The following is a 17,430-nucleotide window of genomic DNA, read 5'->3' on the forward strand; positions in this document are numbered from 1 at the left end:
ACAGTCCTCACCAGACCCCTAGCACGCACCTCAGGATGAGTATGGAGAGCTGACCCAGGTGCCATTAAATCCCTGACACGCTCCGTCGGGCGAATGTCGTGCCTCATGCACCAAACCAGCAACTCCCTCATATCTCTCTCCTCCAATTTCCCCATTAACTCCTTCACAGTCTCTGCTTCGCTCACCTCCAACACCAGCTCTGGTTCTGAGCTCCTCCTTGGCTCCTGACTGCCACAATCCCCCTGTGCCCCCCCCCCCCAATACATTTTTGGGGCTGACTCTCGGGCTTCCGTCCGTGCCGCCGTGCTTGCTTTGCCAACCTCATTCTCCTGTAACCTTCCGCACACTGCTCCATCGAATCCCAGGCGGGCTCCGGCACTCTCCCTGGGTCGAACGCCCACCTGTCTATCTCCTCCCAAGTTGTGTAGTCCAGATTCTGCTCCCATGTCCCGAAATCCTGACCTCGCTGTTGCTGTTCCTGCTGCTGCTGCCTCTGTTCCTTCTCCTGCTGCTTCTTTTGCTGTTGCCCGTTACCACGCCGCTTGGTCCTGTTGTGGTGGGTGATTCTGTAAGGGTTTTCCTGTGGTGAAGGAGAAGCGGACCAAAATGCAGCGTGGTGGTTATTCATGTTCTTTAATAAAGGAACTAGACATGATATAACTAACAAAACAATAAATGTGCGAAAACCTAAACAGTCCTATCTGGTGCAAACACAGAGACGGGAACAATCACCCACCAACACACAGTGAAACCCAGGCTACCTAAGTATGATTCTCAATCAGAGACAACTAATGACACCTGCCTCTGATTGAGAACCATACTAGGCCGAAACATAGAAATACCCAAAACCTAGCAAAACAAACAGACTGCCCACCCAACTCACGCCCTGACCATACTTAATAAATACAAAAGAAAGGAAATAAAGGTCAGAACGTGACACTGTGAAGTTATGAGGAGCGATATTCGCCTAGTTTCCTGAAACGATTCACATATATGGACGGGCATGAGATTAAGATGACATTGCTGCATTTTTAGGCATTTGTATGAGGACAGTTTTCTGAAATCTTCTTAATTTGACCAGCCTTGAGGCAGCCTGACTTGGAGTCATACTAAATTAGACAATGTAGTCCATTTGGTCCTTTATGTGTACCGTTGGCTGAAACAGCTGAGCTTGTGTGGAGCAGGGTGGAACCTGTGGACACGCTTCACAGTGAACAGAACACAATGAACCAAGTAGACACGTGACAAGATAGCTGCTATGTGCCTGAGGGGTTGGTTAAGGTTTCCAGAGAAATTGCAATAAATTAGTGCTTCCCGGTATTCCTGTTCAAACCCGGAAGTGCTATTGAAAAGCATATAATACCAGCTAAAAACATCTGACAATGAACTTACCACTGTAAATGGAGAAATGTAGGCTACACATGAATCTAACGGTTTCTTCATTTTGATATTTTTGATTTCTTTCACTTTTATTTAAGCAGGTAGGCTAGTTGAGAACAAGTTCTAATTTACAACATCAAGAGTAGGCAGCCCATCCAATAGGCTAAGGTAAGCTAAGATTCCCGTAAAGTAAATTGAACTTGCCAAAATTATGTCTATACAAAAATAAATAAAGTCCTTCAAAGCACTACACCAGATAGCATGATTTAGCCCCAGAGGAACATTATCTTATTTTAATCTTGATCAAGTTTCAAGTTTTATTAGTCATATGTATGGGATAAGCATTGTACACATCATCCAACGAAATGCTTACTTGCAGGTTCCTTCTCGACAAATCAACAACCATAAAAAAAATTAAAAGCTTAGAATACGAACCGTCTTCACCGCCCGCTGAAGGCCTTGTGGTCATGGATGGAGCAATTCCTGTACCAGGCCATGATGCAACCAGTCAGGATACTCTCAATGGTGCAGTGGTAGTATTTGGAGAGGACCCGGGGCGAGAGTCACAGGGCTAGAGACACTGTTGTGCCCTCTTGGTCAATAGTGGTGTTGTTGGTCCATGACAAGTCCTCATTGATGTTGATGCCGAGGATCTTGAAACTCGTGACTCTACTGCAGTCCCGCTGATGTGGATCGGGGCATAATCCCCCCTCTGCTTCCTGAAGTCAACAATCATCTCCTTTGTTTTGCTGACGTTAGGGAGAGGTTGTTGGCTTGACACCTCAATGCCAGTTACCTCCTCCCAATAGGCTGACTCGTCGTTGTTGGTTATCAGGTCTACAACCATGGTGTCATCAGCAAACTCGTTGATTGAGTTGATGTCGTGCATCCGAGTGAGTCCGTGCTCCTGGAAAGCTTTTTTAGGACAATTTCCTTCTCCAGGATAGATGGACATCATAAACCAGGTTTCCGTCCAACTGTTTTATGCGAGTAAAGAACATGTCGGATAAAAAATGTAATGACAGGCCTAATGGAAACAGCAAATTTGTAGGTAAACCTTCCAAATGTAGACAAAACAATATATGCTAGAGAAGGTGGGATCTTTTTGTGTAGGTAAAATGAATGATACGGGATATGGCAGTGGAAACACCTTAATGCGCAAATATTAAAACAATCATATCGAAAGTAAACTCGGAGTCACGCAATTATATCTGGTGTGGTCCTCCCACTATCGGAAAGCATGTTTATTAGGCAACAGATGAAATAAATTGAGATGAACTTCATAGGGTGGTGAAAGTGCACAATGATGGCTTGATGCTCCTTTCCAATACATATCGAGGGTCTTATTCTGGTGACATGATGATGATGCTTGGCTGCCATTTGACAAATAAAAATGATTGTGCTCCATAATAATATCATTGTGTAGGTAGCCTACCCACACTGTATCTGTGAGCTGTTGACTAGAGTGCACGTGCCAAGACAAGAGTGGGCTATATAACTTATTTTGACAAAACCATCAGTAGAGTTGAAAATGCAGTAGAGTTGAAACCCGATTATTTATTTGGTACATTTGAAACAGGAAACGGCCTTCCCCAAACTGTTGCCACAAAGTTGGAAGCACAGAATCATCTAGAATGTCATTGTATGCTGTAGCGTCAAGATTGTCCTTCACTGGAACTAAGCGGAGAGCATTATTCCCCCTCCACCAAATGTTACAGTTGGCACTATGAATTGGGGCAGCTAGCGTTCTCCTGGCATCCGCCAAACCCAGATTCGTCCATTGGACTGCCAGATGGTGAAGCGTGATTCATCACTCCAGAGAATGTGTTTCCACTGCCCCAGAGTCCACCTCTCCAGCCGACGTTTGGCATTGCGCATGGTAACCTTAGACTTGTGTGCGGCTGCTCGGATCATGGAAACCCATTTCATGAATCTCCTGACAAACAGTTCTTGTGCTACTGTTGCATCCAGAGGCAGTTTGGAACTCGGTAGTGAGTGTTGCAACCGATGATAGAGAATTTTGACATGCTACGCGCTTCAACACTCTGCAGTCCCACTCTGTGAGCTTGTGTGATCTACCACTTTGCGGCTGAGCTGTTGTTGCTCCTAGACATTTCCATTTCACAATAATAGCACTTACAGTTGACTGGGGCAGCTCTAGCAGGGTAGATATTTGACTAACTGACTTGATGGAAAGTTGGCCTCCTATGACAGTGCCACGTTCAAAGTCACTGAGCTCTTAGCCTAGAGTAAGGCCCTTCTACTGCCAAAGTTTGTCTATGGAAATTACATGGCTCTGTGCTCAATTTTATACACCTGTCAGCAACAGGTCTGGCCGAAATAGTCTAATCCACTATTTTGAAGGGGTGTCCACATACTTTTGTTTATATAATGTAAAACTCTGGGGTAGATTTCTGTGCTGCTTGCCATGCGGTAGCTGAGAGAACAGTTCATGACTAGGGTGGCTGGAGTCTTTGACAATTTTTAGGGGCTTCCTCTGACACTGCCTGCTATAAAGGTCCTGGATGCAGGAAGCTTGGCCCCAGTGACGTACTGGGCTTTACGCGCTACCCTATGTCGTGCCAGGCAATGATGCAACCAGTCATGATGCTCTCGATGGTGCAGCCGTAAAACCTTTTGAGGATCCATGCCAAATCGTTTCAGTTTCCTGAGGGGGAATAGTGTGGTCTACAGCTTATCATGAGAAACCTTGAGACTTCCTTAGATATCGTGCACCAGCTGTTGTTTACAAATATACATAGACCTCCACCTCTTGTCTTCCCAGCGACTGTTGTTATATCCTGTCGATACAGTGTAAAACCTGCCAGCTGTATGATGTTCATGTCGTTGTTTAGCCACAACTCGGTGAAACAGAAGATATCGCAGGTGTAATGTTCAGGTTAATCTTGCTCGTAGGTCATCAATTTTATTTTCCAATGATTGCATGTTTGCCAATAGAACAGATGGCAGTGGGGTTTTACTCTCTTTCCTAGGAATTTTCAGAAGGCCCGACCTCCGCCCTCTTTTTCTCCGTCTTCTCTTCAAGCAAATGACGGGGATTTGGGCCTGTTCCTGGGAAAGCAGTATATCCTTCATGTCGGACTCATTAAAGGAAAAAGCTTCTATCAGTTTGTGGTGTGTACAGTTTCAGCATAAACAATGTGTGTGCTTTGAATTTATGGTGACTTTGTGTAAGTGAATACCTTAGGCTAAAACAATGTACAAACACACACACACTGAGCATTGATCATTGATCAAGCAGATAGTAAAGCAGAGAAGGCCGTGGAAAAGACAGATTTAGACATTACATATTATTTAACAGTTCCATTTTACGTCACGCTGTTCATATAAATGATTTATTATCATTTACCGGTCTCTCGCAATTATTCATCCCGGAAAAGGTAGTGGGCTTGGGCGGGAAATCCCGGTAAATCTTGGTAACCCGGTTCCCGCCATTAAACCCTAGTGTTGAGTGACCCTGGGTGTCATTGGCTGACTGGAGTCTGTCTCTTACCCGTGTGGGGATGCTACTGTCATAAGGCGCTCCCTCATGAGCAAGTATGACCGTTTGGGCCCTGGGCTGCACTAATTATTAGAGAATGTCACACCCTAATCTGTTTCACCTGTCTTTGTGCTTGTCTCCACTCGCCTCCCGGTGTCGCTCATCTTCCTCATTACCCCCAGTGTATTTATACCTGTGTTCTCTGTTTTTCTGTTGCCAGTTCATCTTGTCTTGTCAAGCTTACCAGTGTGTTTTTCCATGCTCCTGTTATCCGAGTCTCTGTTTTTCTAGCCCTCCCGGTTCTGACCCGTTCTGCCTGCCCTAACACGGAGCCTGCCTGCCTGACCATTCAGCATGCTTTTACCTCGAACCTGCCTGCTCCCAATGTACAGTCGTGGCCAAAAGTTTTGAGAATTACACAAATATTAATTTCCACAAAGTTTGCTGCTTCAGTGTCTTTAGATATTTTTTGTCAGATGTTACTATGGAGTAGTGAAGTATAATCACAAGCATTTTATAAGTGTAAAAGGCTATTATCGACAATTACATGAAGTTGATGCAAAGAGTCAATATTTGCAGTGTTGACCCTTCTTTTTCAAGACCTCTGCAATCCGCCCTGTCAATTAACTTCTGGTCCACATCCTGACTGATGGCTGCCCACTCTTGCATAATCAATGCTTGGAGTTTGTCAGAATTTGTGGGTTTTATTTGTCCACCCGCCTCTTGAGGATTGACCACAAGTTCTCAATTGGATTAAGGTCTGGGGAGTTTCCTGGCCATGGACCCAAAATATCGATGTTTTGTTCCCTGAGCCACTTAGTTATCACTTTTGCCTTATGGCAAGGTGCTCCATCATGCTGGAAAAGACATTGTTTGTCACCAAACTGTTCCTGGATGGTTGGGAGAAGTTGCTTTTGAAGGATGTGTTGATACCATTCTTTATTCATGGCTGTTCATGGCTGTGTTCTTGAAGCCTGAGACACAGTCCTGTGTCATCCTGGTCTCAGGATGCTTTACTGTTGGCATGACACAGGACTGATGGTAGCACTCACCTTGTCTTCTCCGGATGCCCCAAAAAATCGGAAAGGGGATTCATCAGAGAAAATGACTTTACCCCAGTCCTCAGCAGTTCAATCCCTGTACCTTTTGCAGAATATCTGTCTGTCCCTGATGTATTTCCTGGGGAGAAGTGGCTTCTTTGCTGCCCTACTTGACACCACGCCAACCTCCAAAAGTCTTCTCCTCACTGTGCATGCAGATACACTCACACCTGCCTGCTGCCATTCCTGAGCAAGCTCTGTACTGGTGGTGCCCCGATCCCGCAGCTGAATCAACTTTAGGAGACGGTCCTTGCGCTTGCTGGACTTTCTTGGGCGCCCTGAAGCCTTCTTCACACCAATTAAACCGCTCTCCTTGAAGTTCTTGATTATCTGATAAATGGTTGATTTAGGTGCAATCTTACTGGCAGCAATATCCTTGCCTGTGAAGCCCTTTTGTGCAAAGCAATGATGACGGCATGTGTCTCCTTGCAGGTAACCATGGCTGACAGAGGAAGAACAATGATTCCAAGTTTCAAAAGGAGGGTGGTCTCTCCTTTTGAAACTTCCAGTCTGTTATTCGAACTCAATCAGCATGACAGAGTAATCTCCAACTTGTCCTCGTCAACACTCACCTGTCTTAACCTGTCTAACCCCATTCCGCTAGGGGAACCCCTCTCCAACAGCCAATGAAATTGCAAGGCGCCAAATACAAATCAACAGATATTTCATAAATCAAATTTCTCAAAAATACAAGTATTAGGCACCATTCTCTTTAATCCAGCCACAGTGTCTGATTTCAAAAATACTCTACAGCGAAAGGTCCACAAACAATTATGTTAGGTCACCACCAACTCACAGAAAAACCCAGCCATTTTTCCAGCCAAAGAGAGGAGTCACAAAAAGCAGAAATAGAGATAGAATTAATCACTAACCTTTGATGATCTTCATCAGATGACACTCATAGGACTTTGTTACACAATAAATGTATGTTTTGTTCGGTAAAGTTCAGATTTATATACAAAAATCTTATTTTACATTGGCGTGTTATGTTCAGTAGTTCCAAAACATGCAGTGATTTTGCAGAGAGACACATGAATTTACAGAAATACTCAGTATAAATGTTGATGAAAATACATGTGTTATTCATGGAAATATAGATACACTTATCCTTAACGCAACCGCTGTGTCAGATTTAATTTATTTTTTACGGAAAAAGCATAATCTGAGTACAGCGCTCAGTGCCCAAAACAGCCAAAAGAAATATCCGCCATGTTGCGCAGTCAACATTAGTCATAAATAGCATTATATATAAATATTCACTTACCTTTGATGATCTTCATCAGAATGCACTCCCAGGAATCGCAGATCCACAACAAATGTTTGATTTGTTCAATAATGTCCATAATTTATGTCCAAATAGCTTCTTTTGTTAGGGCATTAGGTAAACAAATCCAAACGCGCGTTCAGGTCCAGTCGAACGAAAAGTTCAAAAAGTTATATTACAGGTCAAAAAAACTTGTCAAACTAAGTATAGAATCAATCTTTAGGATGTTTTTATCATAAATGTTCAATAATGTTCCAACCGGAGAATTCCATTGTCTGTAGAAAAGCAATCGAACGAGAGAGAACACATTTTATTGCGTTCATTATTATTGCCCATTTTTTTATGTGAATTCGCGTGACTGATAACGAGGCTGTTGCCAGACCCCTTGGTCAAACAGTTCTCCTTCGCTCCCACTTCACAATAGAAGCCTGAAACAACGTTCTAAAGACGGTTGACATCTAGTGGAAGCCTTAGGAAGTGCAAAATAACCCATATCCCACTATGAATTTGATTGGGGCTGAGTTCGAAAACTACAAAACTCAGATTTCCCACTTACTATTTGGATTTTTTCTCAGGTTTTTGCCTGCCATATGAGTTCTGTTATACTCACAGACATCATTCAAATAGTTTGAACTATTAACTGGATAGAAAACACTTTAGAGTGTTGTCTATCCAATACTAATAATAATATGCATATATTAGCATGTGGGACTGAGTAGGAGGCAGTTTACTCTGGGCACGCTATTCATCCAAAAGTGAAAATGCTGCCCCCTATCCCAAAGAAGTTAACAAGAGAATCTCTGACATGATGTCAGCTGGTCCTTTTGTGGCAGGGCTGAAATGCAGTGGATATGTTTTTGGGGATTCAGTGCATTTGCAATGGAAAAAGGGACGTTGCAATTCATCTGATCACTCTTCATAACATTCTGGAGTATATGCAAATTGCCATCATACAAAATGAGGCAGCAGACTTTGTGAAAATTAATATTTGTGTCATTCTCAAAACTCGTATTTCAATAAATATCAGAGACTTGAACCATCTGCCTCCTGTGTCTGCATCTGGGTCTCACCCTGTGTCGTTATAAAGAAAGACAGCGATCTCAGCTCTATACATCTGCTTTTTCAGATGAGATGTTTTGAAGAGAGTGCTCTGATTAGTTAAATACTTAAAGATATCACTTTAAGATAGTTAGCCTAAAATAATATAATGCTACCAATAGTTTTTTAATAGACCTGACACTTTGTCCCGTTTGTGTCACTATGCTGATGTTTTCTAATCTTTTCACCAACTAAAATAAGTCATTATGATGAGGACATACCATCATAGTGTCCTGCCAGTTCCCTGAGCTCTGTCTGATAGGGCTATTAAGCTCTTTTCTGTATCATTTTCACAACCTCTGAAACATAGCAGAGGTCAGTCACATACCACTGTAATACACCCACCAAAGCTATAGAATTGAGAAGCAAATAACATTTTAAGTAGAAAAGCAGCTTGATTCATGAGAATCAATTACTTTAATTGTTGAGTTGGAGGAGATTAAGACATGGTAATCAATTTGATGTAATCAATGAATATTACAAGGTCAAATGTCACTCTCATTCAAAACAGTATCAATGTATTGTCTCTTATCTGCCTGTACAAAATAACTCTAGTTGAGAGCAGTAAACATTCTGTAACCCATGGAAAGGAATTAACTAATTTCAAATTAGTTAAGATTCGCTCCACCATTTCTACACAATATACAGTAGTTGATCATTCAGACCGCCTACAGTAGGTGACCGCAATGTTCCTGTTTGCCAGCTGGCTAATTTAGATTGATAGTAGAGAATGATTAGATGAACGCTAAACAACATCCTTGCTTGCATCCATGAAGTTTTGCAGCAATAACCAACAATGATTCATTGGATTCAGAGAGAAGGCTATAGAACATCGTCCCGTCTTTGTCTGCTTCTTATTTGTGTGCCGATTCCTGAAAAGCATTGAGCGGTTTGCTGATGGTTTAAACATACTGGGAGCCATGGGAAGAGACATTCTCTGACCGGTGGACATTTGGGTTGATGAGTTATGCGACGACAAAGGGTTGACTAGCCCGCCAGCCGAGGGATGGCCTTTCTTCCTTGAGCTAAGAAGTGGCATCGCCAGGCACGGGGCACAGGACTGTCAGTCACTTCCTGCATATCTACACAGGCTGGCTGAGTGCTACTGTCTGTCCTTGGCATGTCTCTCGTCGCCACTGATAAAGCAGCAGCCCGGAGCCGCCGAGTTTACGGTCTCCACTCATTCGTTTAGCAGGGGTGTCAGTCACTGGCCCATTGTGTGACCTCCTGACCCCATCCATTACTTAACACTGCAGTCTAGGGCAGGATGGACACAGATAGATGGAAACACAATGTGTCCTTTGTAAAACAAGGTGCATGAGGGGAATTGTGGTGCATGTGTTAATTTATAGATTTTCAGATATTAGAACAGAAAAACAGTATAACCCCAATCCCTCATTCTCGCATCCCTCCCTCCCTCCCTCCCTCCCTCCCTCCCTCCCTCCCTCCCTCCCTCCCTCCCTCCCTCCCTCCCTCCCTCCCTCCCTCCCTCCCTCCCTCCCTCCCACCAAGGCATCATGCAAGGATAACATAGAAAAATGATTGAAATAGGACAAAAACATAAACAGTAATAGAATCAAAACCAATGGAAAAAGTTAAAATTGGTATCATAATTACAGTTGAATATTAACAGCACAATGTATGGCCACTAGAACAGACATGACTGCTTACCGAAATGTGCAAGCTACACTAAGTAAAAGACAGGCTCTCCACGTATTGTATTAATGGGGACCAGTTTAAGTCAAACTTTAATCACCTTCTCCAGAGGCAGAGGTGGCATCACCTCCTTAACAAACTGCAGAAAGGAGGGCGGCTTTGCAGACTTCCAGTGAAAGAGCACAAGGCGGTGAGCTAGTAGTGAGGTAAATGGTTTCGCATTCACCTGATGCGTGGTAGCATTCTGGTCTAGGGGAAGTACCCCAAAAATGGCAGTGAACGGGGTGAACTCAAAGATTGGCATGACCAAAACATGTGTCCCACAGTCGGTGGACTCTGGTGGTATCTCAAACACTTGGGGTCAACATTTGGATTTGTTTTTTCCAATCTGTCATTTGAGTAATGAAGCCGGTGCAAACTTTGAGCTGAATGAGCCCATGTCTCATAGAAAATGATGAGGTGTGGATACGCTTCATACTGTGTTACCATATATCATCGGGTAGCTCGCCACCCATGTCTTATGGAAAATGATGAGGTGTGGATACGCTTCATACTGTGTTACCATATATCATCGGGTAGCTCGCCACCCATGTCTTATGGAAAATGATGAGGTGTGGATACGCTTCATACTGTGTTACCATATATCATCGGGTAGCTCGCCACCCATGTCTTATGGAAAATGATGAGGTGTGGATACGCATCATACTGTGTTACCATATATCATCGGGTAGCTCGCCACCCATGTCTTATGGAAAATGATGAGGTGTGGATACGCTTCATACTGTGTTACCATATATCATCGGGTAGCTCGCCACCCATGTCTTATGGAAAATGATGAGGTGTGGATACGCTTCATACTGTGTTACCATATATCATCGGGTAGCTCGCCACCCATGTCTTATAGAAAATGATGAGGTGTGGATACGCTTCATACTGTGTTACCATATATCATCGGGTAGCTCGCCACCCATGTCTTATAGAAAATGATGAGGTGTGGATACGCTTCATACTGTGTTACCATATATCATTGGGTAGCTCGCCACCCATGTCTTATGGAAAATGATGAGGTGTGGATACGCTTCATACTGTGTTACCATATATCATCGGGTAGCTCGCCACCCATGTCTTATGGAAAATGATGAGGTGTGGATACGCATCATACTGTGTTACCATATATCATCGGGTAGCTCGCCACCCATGTCTTATGGAAAATGATGAGGTGTGGATACGCATCATACTGTGTTGCCATATATCATTGGGTAGCTCTGATACTCCTTCCATTTCAATATTATCACTTGCACAGTGCTCCTTGGGATGTTTAAAGCTTGGAAAATCTTTTTGTATCCAAATCCGGCTTTAAACTTCTTCACAACAGTATCTCGGATCTGCCTGGTGTGTTCCTTGTTCTTCATGATGCTCTCTGCACTTTTAACGGACCTCTGAGACTATCACAGTGCAGGTGCATTTATACGGAGACTTGATTACACACAGGTGGATTGTATTTATCATCATTAGTCATTTAGGTCAACATTGGATCATTCAGAGATCCTCACTGAACTTCTGGAGAGAGTTTGCTGCACTGAAAGTACAGGGGCTGAATAATTTTGCACGCCTAATTTTTCAGTTTTTGGTTTGTTAAAAAAGTTTGAAATATCCAATAAATGTCGTTCCACTTCATGATTGTGTCCCACCCCACTTGTTTTTGATTCTTCACAAAAAAATACAGTTTTATATCTTTATGTTTGAAGCCTGAAATGTGGCAAAAGGTTGCAAAGTTCAAGGGGGCCGAATACTTTCGCAAGGCACTGTATACCTTTCTCATTTGCGGATTTGACTTATTCCAAAGGAAGTTGGAAATGTAGCTGTCCAGTTGTTTGAACACCAATTTTGGCAGAAAAAATGGGAAATATTTGGAATGAGTTCAAAAACCTAGGTAGTACAGTCATCTTAACAGAATTAATGTGACCTGCCTAATGAAATGGGAAGAGATGACCACATTATGAAATCCTGCTTAGTGTGCTCCAGGAGTGTTTGAAGTTATGTTTAAATAGAGACATAAATGAAAATGAGCGTGTGACCTTTATCTCCAAATAAGTAAAGACCTGTTGCTCCACCTTAAATGGGAAATTGGCATACCCAATACCTTCCGCTAACTGATTAATAGGGGGGAGCACACTTTTCGTTAGGTTTAATGTACCAAAACCTTGTCGCATGTCCAAGAGATAGGGTATAGACTCCACAGGGTTAGAGACGTATGAAAGAAGATTGTCTGCATATAAGTACACCTTGTGAGTTATGTCGCCCCTTAGTATTCCCTTATAATCCTCTCCTCCACGCACAGGGCGATAGCAAGAGTCGCAGGAGCCATATCAAATAGGAAAGGGGATAAACAGCAACCCTGCCTGGCCCCGCTGTGGAGAGGGAAGTAGCTGGAGGTAACACTGTTGGTGTGAACAGAAGCCACTGGGGACGAGTGCAACATCTTCATTGAGGAAAGGAATGACAGGCCAAACCCAAATCTTTCTGGTACTGTAAAATAGATGTTCCCACTCAACCTGGTCAAAGGCCTTCTCAGCATCAAGAGAGATGACGACCTCTGGCTGTCGAGTTCAGTGGGCAGAATAAAGAACATTAAGTAGCCTTTGCGTATTCTAGAAAGATTAGCTACGTGAGATACATCCGGCGTGGTCAGAGTTAATTGTGTTAGGCATCACTGTCTCTAAACGGCGAGAGAGGACCTTAGTGAGAATGATGTAATCAAAGCACAAAAGGCTTGTCCTTTTTTAATCCAAACTGAAATAGTCACCTGAGTAACTGTCTGGGACAGTTTCTGACTAGACAGGATTTCATTATACATTGAGCTGAGGATAGGGGATGGTTTAAGGAGAAATCTTTATAAAATTCAATAGGGAAGCCATCAGGCCCAGGAGATTTACCACTCTGCATGGACTGGATTGCCAGAGTAGCTTCATCACTTACTGAGGCATCCATGTTAGTTTGTTCATCTGATTTGAGACAGGGGATGTCCAGATTGTCTAGAAATACATGCATATGAGATGTGTCAGGAAGAGCCTCTTACGAGTAAAGAGCAGAGTACAATTGCTTAAATTGATTGTTGATTGGTAGAAGTTAAATCAGCTGCAACACAGATTTCAGGTATGGTGCTGCTAGCAGCGGATTGGCAAAGCTGGTGAGATAACAACTTGCCAGTTTTCTCTCCGTGTTCATAAAATGTCTGCCTCGATTTAAACAGAAGCTGCTCTGTTTGTTTACTGGAAAGATTGTCAAATTCCAATTGGTGTAACAGTCTTTCTTTGGAGAGTTCAGGAGTCGGAGAAGAGGCATATCTGTTGTCCACATCTAAAATGAGTTGAGATAGCTCTGATAAGCGTTTAGTGCCAAGTTTATTGTCATAATAACTGAAATAATTGGCCCCTTGGATATGCTTTTAACGACTCCCACACAGTAGAATGAGACACGTCAGGGGTGCAGTTGATCTGTAAAAATACATCATGGTGAGCACTACAGGATAGTTGTAGTAGGTCAAGTCGCAACGCGCGTTGTGACACAGTACTGTCCAGAAAGCAGATACCTAGCTGGACAGGGCTATGGCCTGAGATAATGATGCTGTGATATTGGCTATTAGTTACAAAAGGAAGAATCCTATTCTCCACAGCAGGAAAAAGTTTACCCTAGAGTATGAGTGGTGGACTGGAGAAAAAAAGGAGTACTGTTAAGCAGCGGGGTTGCTCTTCCTTCATGGATCAGACAAGTTGTAGGATTCTCGAAATGAGTTGATTCCTGCACCTGATTTTAAAATGACATTGGTCTGGATCTGTCTAGACTTAGATGTAATACACAATTGAAATTCCACCCAGTATCAAATGACGAGAGTTGAGGTCGGGAAGTGTTGCAATGAGACCTGAGAAAAATTGAGCGTCATCCCAATTAGGACCATAAAGGTTAGCCAGAACAACTTGTGTGCTAAACCATTTCCCCATCACTATAATATACTGTAACTGCCATTAGTATCTGAAATTACTTTGGAGGAGACAAACGGGGTGCCTTTTCTGATAAGGGTGGCTGCCCCTCTCGTCTTAGCACCAAAGATGGAGTGAAATATTTTGTCTACCCATCCTCTCTTTAGTTTATCATGGTCGCTGGACCCGGAGATGGGTCTCTTGGATGAAAACAATGTCCGGACTTAAAGACTTAAGATGAGCATACACTTGGCTACTGACAAAGCAAGTGGAGCCTAGAGTATGTGAATTAGGCATAGTCACAGTAATTAGACATGAATGTTAATACAATCACATGGCCAGTGTGCTGAAAGGTCAGAGTAATAAAATATGAAATAAAGAAAAAACAGCTAAAATGTATCTCATGCAATATGCATATTGGTATAAATGTAACACTGGGTTAAACATCCTAACAAGCCAGAACACCGAAAAATGACTGGCAAATGCTTGATAATTAATTCCCGTCCTGCGGTATTAATTACCGGCTGTACAACCTGCTGTCCCGTGCTAGCAGCCACTAAGCACCAACCAGTCAAATAGTACATAATTGTCACACCCTGATCTGTTTCACCTGTCTTTGTGATGGTCTCTACCCCCCTCCAGGTGCCGCCCATCTTCTCCTTTATCCCCTGTGTATTTATACCTGTGTTCTCTGTTGGCTGTTGTCAGTTTGCCGTGTTTGTCAAGTCAACCAGGGTTTTTGTTCTCAGCTCCTGCTGTTCCCAGTCTCTCTTTTTCTCACCCTCCTGGTTTTGACCCTTGCCTGTCCTGACTCGGAGCCCGCCTGCCTGACCACTCTGCCTGATCCTGTGCCTGCCATCCGTTACCATTGCCCCACTTCTGGTTTACTGACCCCTGCGTGCCTTGACCTGCCCCTGTTGGATTATTAAACTATTGTTAATTCGACGTTGTCTGCATCTGGGTCTTACCTTCATACCCGATAAAGAATAATACACATGGTCCTTTGGGAGTACAAACTTGTAGGTATTAAAAATGCTCACAGTATGTTAGTAGGGTATCTTATTAAGGCGTGGAAAGAGAGCTCAGTGGCTAGCCTTAGGTAGCAACTAGGCTAATTAGTACCACAACACCTAGGACCACAACACCTAGGACCGGGGCTGTACAGCGGCCGCTAGTTGGTAAAAGCTAATTGTGCCATCTAGTGTAAATAAAATTCAAACTATATTGCCACTCGCTGCATCACTTGGGCTCCCGAGTGGCGCAGAGATCTAAGGCAGTGCATCTCAGTGCTAGAGGCATCACTACAGACACCCTGGTTCAAATCCAGGCTGTATCTGAACCGGCCATGATTGGGAGTCCCATAGGGCGGGGTAAATAAAAATTTGTTCTTAACTGACTTGCCTAGTTAAATCAATTGTTCCTAATGTTGAGTTTGGGAAGAATTGTCCTTTTTTGGCATCATGATGGAGGCATGTTTCTAATCAAGAAATGAGTTCACTAGTTAGTTCTTAGCATGGCTAGTGTAGGGTCAGGGGCAGAGGCTGACCTCTTCTTCATGACTGCCGCTGTGTAGTCTGGGTAAATGCAAATCTTCTGGCCGTCGTGGGTGAGGGAGCCGGTCGTGATGCCTTACAAAGGATATTCACCTTTTCCTGAAGATAGTGGAAATTGACTACGATGGGTCTGGGCGGCTCCCCATTCTTCAGTGCACGGTCAAGGGTGGGCGAGTAATCGATGCCAAGAATTTCCTGTAGCAGTTTGGCTATGAACAGCGTAGGCCATGCTCCACCTACGGTCTCGAGTCCCTCTCTCACACCGAAAATGCGACCGTTCCCCCGGCACTGCCTGTTCTCGAGGTCCTCGACCTTGGAAGTAAGTTTGACGACATCTGATGATAGCCGGGTGACTTGCTCTTCCAGTGTCACCGCTTTGTCGAAGTAAGTATTTGCGCCACCTTCCAGGCTATTCAGACGGGTGTCCTGTTTCACAAAAGTCTTTTTTAACGGAGTTGTGTTTTCCTCAGTGGTGAGAGTGGCTATTTGTGGTCAGTGGATAGTGACTCCACCTTAGCCAGCACCGTCTGTTCAGACTTAATGATAGCCGCCACTACCTAGGTCGGGGGGTGGGGGGAGGGGGTCAGAGTCAGTGTCCGGTGAGCCCGAGGCTTTAATAGAGGCCTGCTCTTTTGTGACTCTTGTTGTTTCAAAGTTTTTCAATGAAAATGCCAAAAGTGCCAGAAAAAAATGGCCAAATGTTACAAAATTAACAAGGTAGGGAAGGTGTTGGTCACATATTAATAATAAATTGTTCACCCTGGACAGGAGCACCAACGTTGCTGCTCACCAGCGCCCCGAATCAAATCTTTAAACTTGAGAAAATCTATTTTATTTCAGTCCTGACTGTTTGAGTACTGTATGTTCAAAACACCTCACACATGCACACACTCTGACAGACGCTTGTACTGTACACAGAAGAGTTGTGCAAAATCGTTGGCTAAATTCCAAGCACTCAAACCAGACTAATGTCTATTGTTGATGACATCATCTTGAGCAGATCCTGAGTTTCGGTATTCTTGCCCAGCTGTTATTCCAACAGTATGATTCAAGGACCAAAGACACAAGACAGATTATGTTCAATTATTGTAACAACATCAAAAAGTAACAAATACTGTACTTACATTTTTGTCATATTGCAGATTCTCTTATCCTGAGAGACAATCAGTGCATTCGTCTAAGGTAGGTAAAACAACCACGTATCGCAATAGTGTTCACAATAGTCACTATCTGCAAAATCAGTGCTGGAAAGACAAGGAAAATGTGAGTGCAAGAAATGCAGTAAAAGGTAAAAGGTAAAACCTTTCAAAATGTATATATACTTCATATTCTGCTTACCTTTCTCTTCTAGTTTTTTTGTTTAAATGCTTTGTATGTTCTTCAGGGGTAATCATGTTATTACTAATGGTTGTAGGTAATGGCTACATCCATACTTTTTCAGTGAACCAGCTGAGTGTAGCCTAGATATTTATTCGCCGACATGACGACATTAGGGCTTCTGCGACTGAACACCGAGGCATGAGTGTGGGCAAAACTGCCTGGCTGGCAAAACTCTGAGACATTACCATTATGTGATGTTTTCAGGAAGTCTACTGTATGGCTTTGCTTAACAGTTGGGAAAGAGAATGACGTATAGGCTGGAGCTCTGTCTGAACCAGTCACTAAATCAGTTTGTCTACATCTAGTACACTACGGCAGACTTGGGTTCAAATAACATTTTGTTTTCTTTCAAATACTTCAGCTGCGCTTAATTGCTCTTGCCTGGCGGGATGGAATGAATGGGATCGTCTCAGTAGTGCAAATCCAGCCCATCTGGCACTCCAGGCAAACTCAAGCCAATGCTCCAAGTATTTGATAGAAACAATGTTATTTGAACCCAGGTGTGCAGTGCAGTAGA

The 17,430-nt window shown here is 43.3% G+C and overlaps 1 long non-coding RNA gene across 1 annotated transcript; it reads right to left on the bottom strand.

Annotated features, from left to right (window-relative positions):
• Window positions 1-277: 277 nt before the first annotated feature.
• Window positions 278-17,056, bottom strand: LOC118359502 (uncharacterized). Its single transcript, XR_004820685.2, has 3 exons — window positions 16,872-17,056; window positions 16,658-16,777; window positions 278-580 (listed from the first exon to the last, which is right to left on the bottom strand). It is a non-coding gene; the product is annotated as an uncharacterized LOC118359502 (long non-coding RNA).
• Between the last annotated feature and the right edge of the window lie 374 nt (window positions 17,057-17,430).

This window comes from Oncorhynchus keta, chromosome 27 (assembly GCF_023373465.1).
Source record: "Oncorhynchus keta strain PuntledgeMale-10-30-2019 chromosome 27, Oket_V2, whole genome shotgun sequence".
NCBI lineage: Eukaryota > Metazoa > Chordata > Actinopteri > Salmoniformes > Salmonidae > Oncorhynchus > Oncorhynchus keta.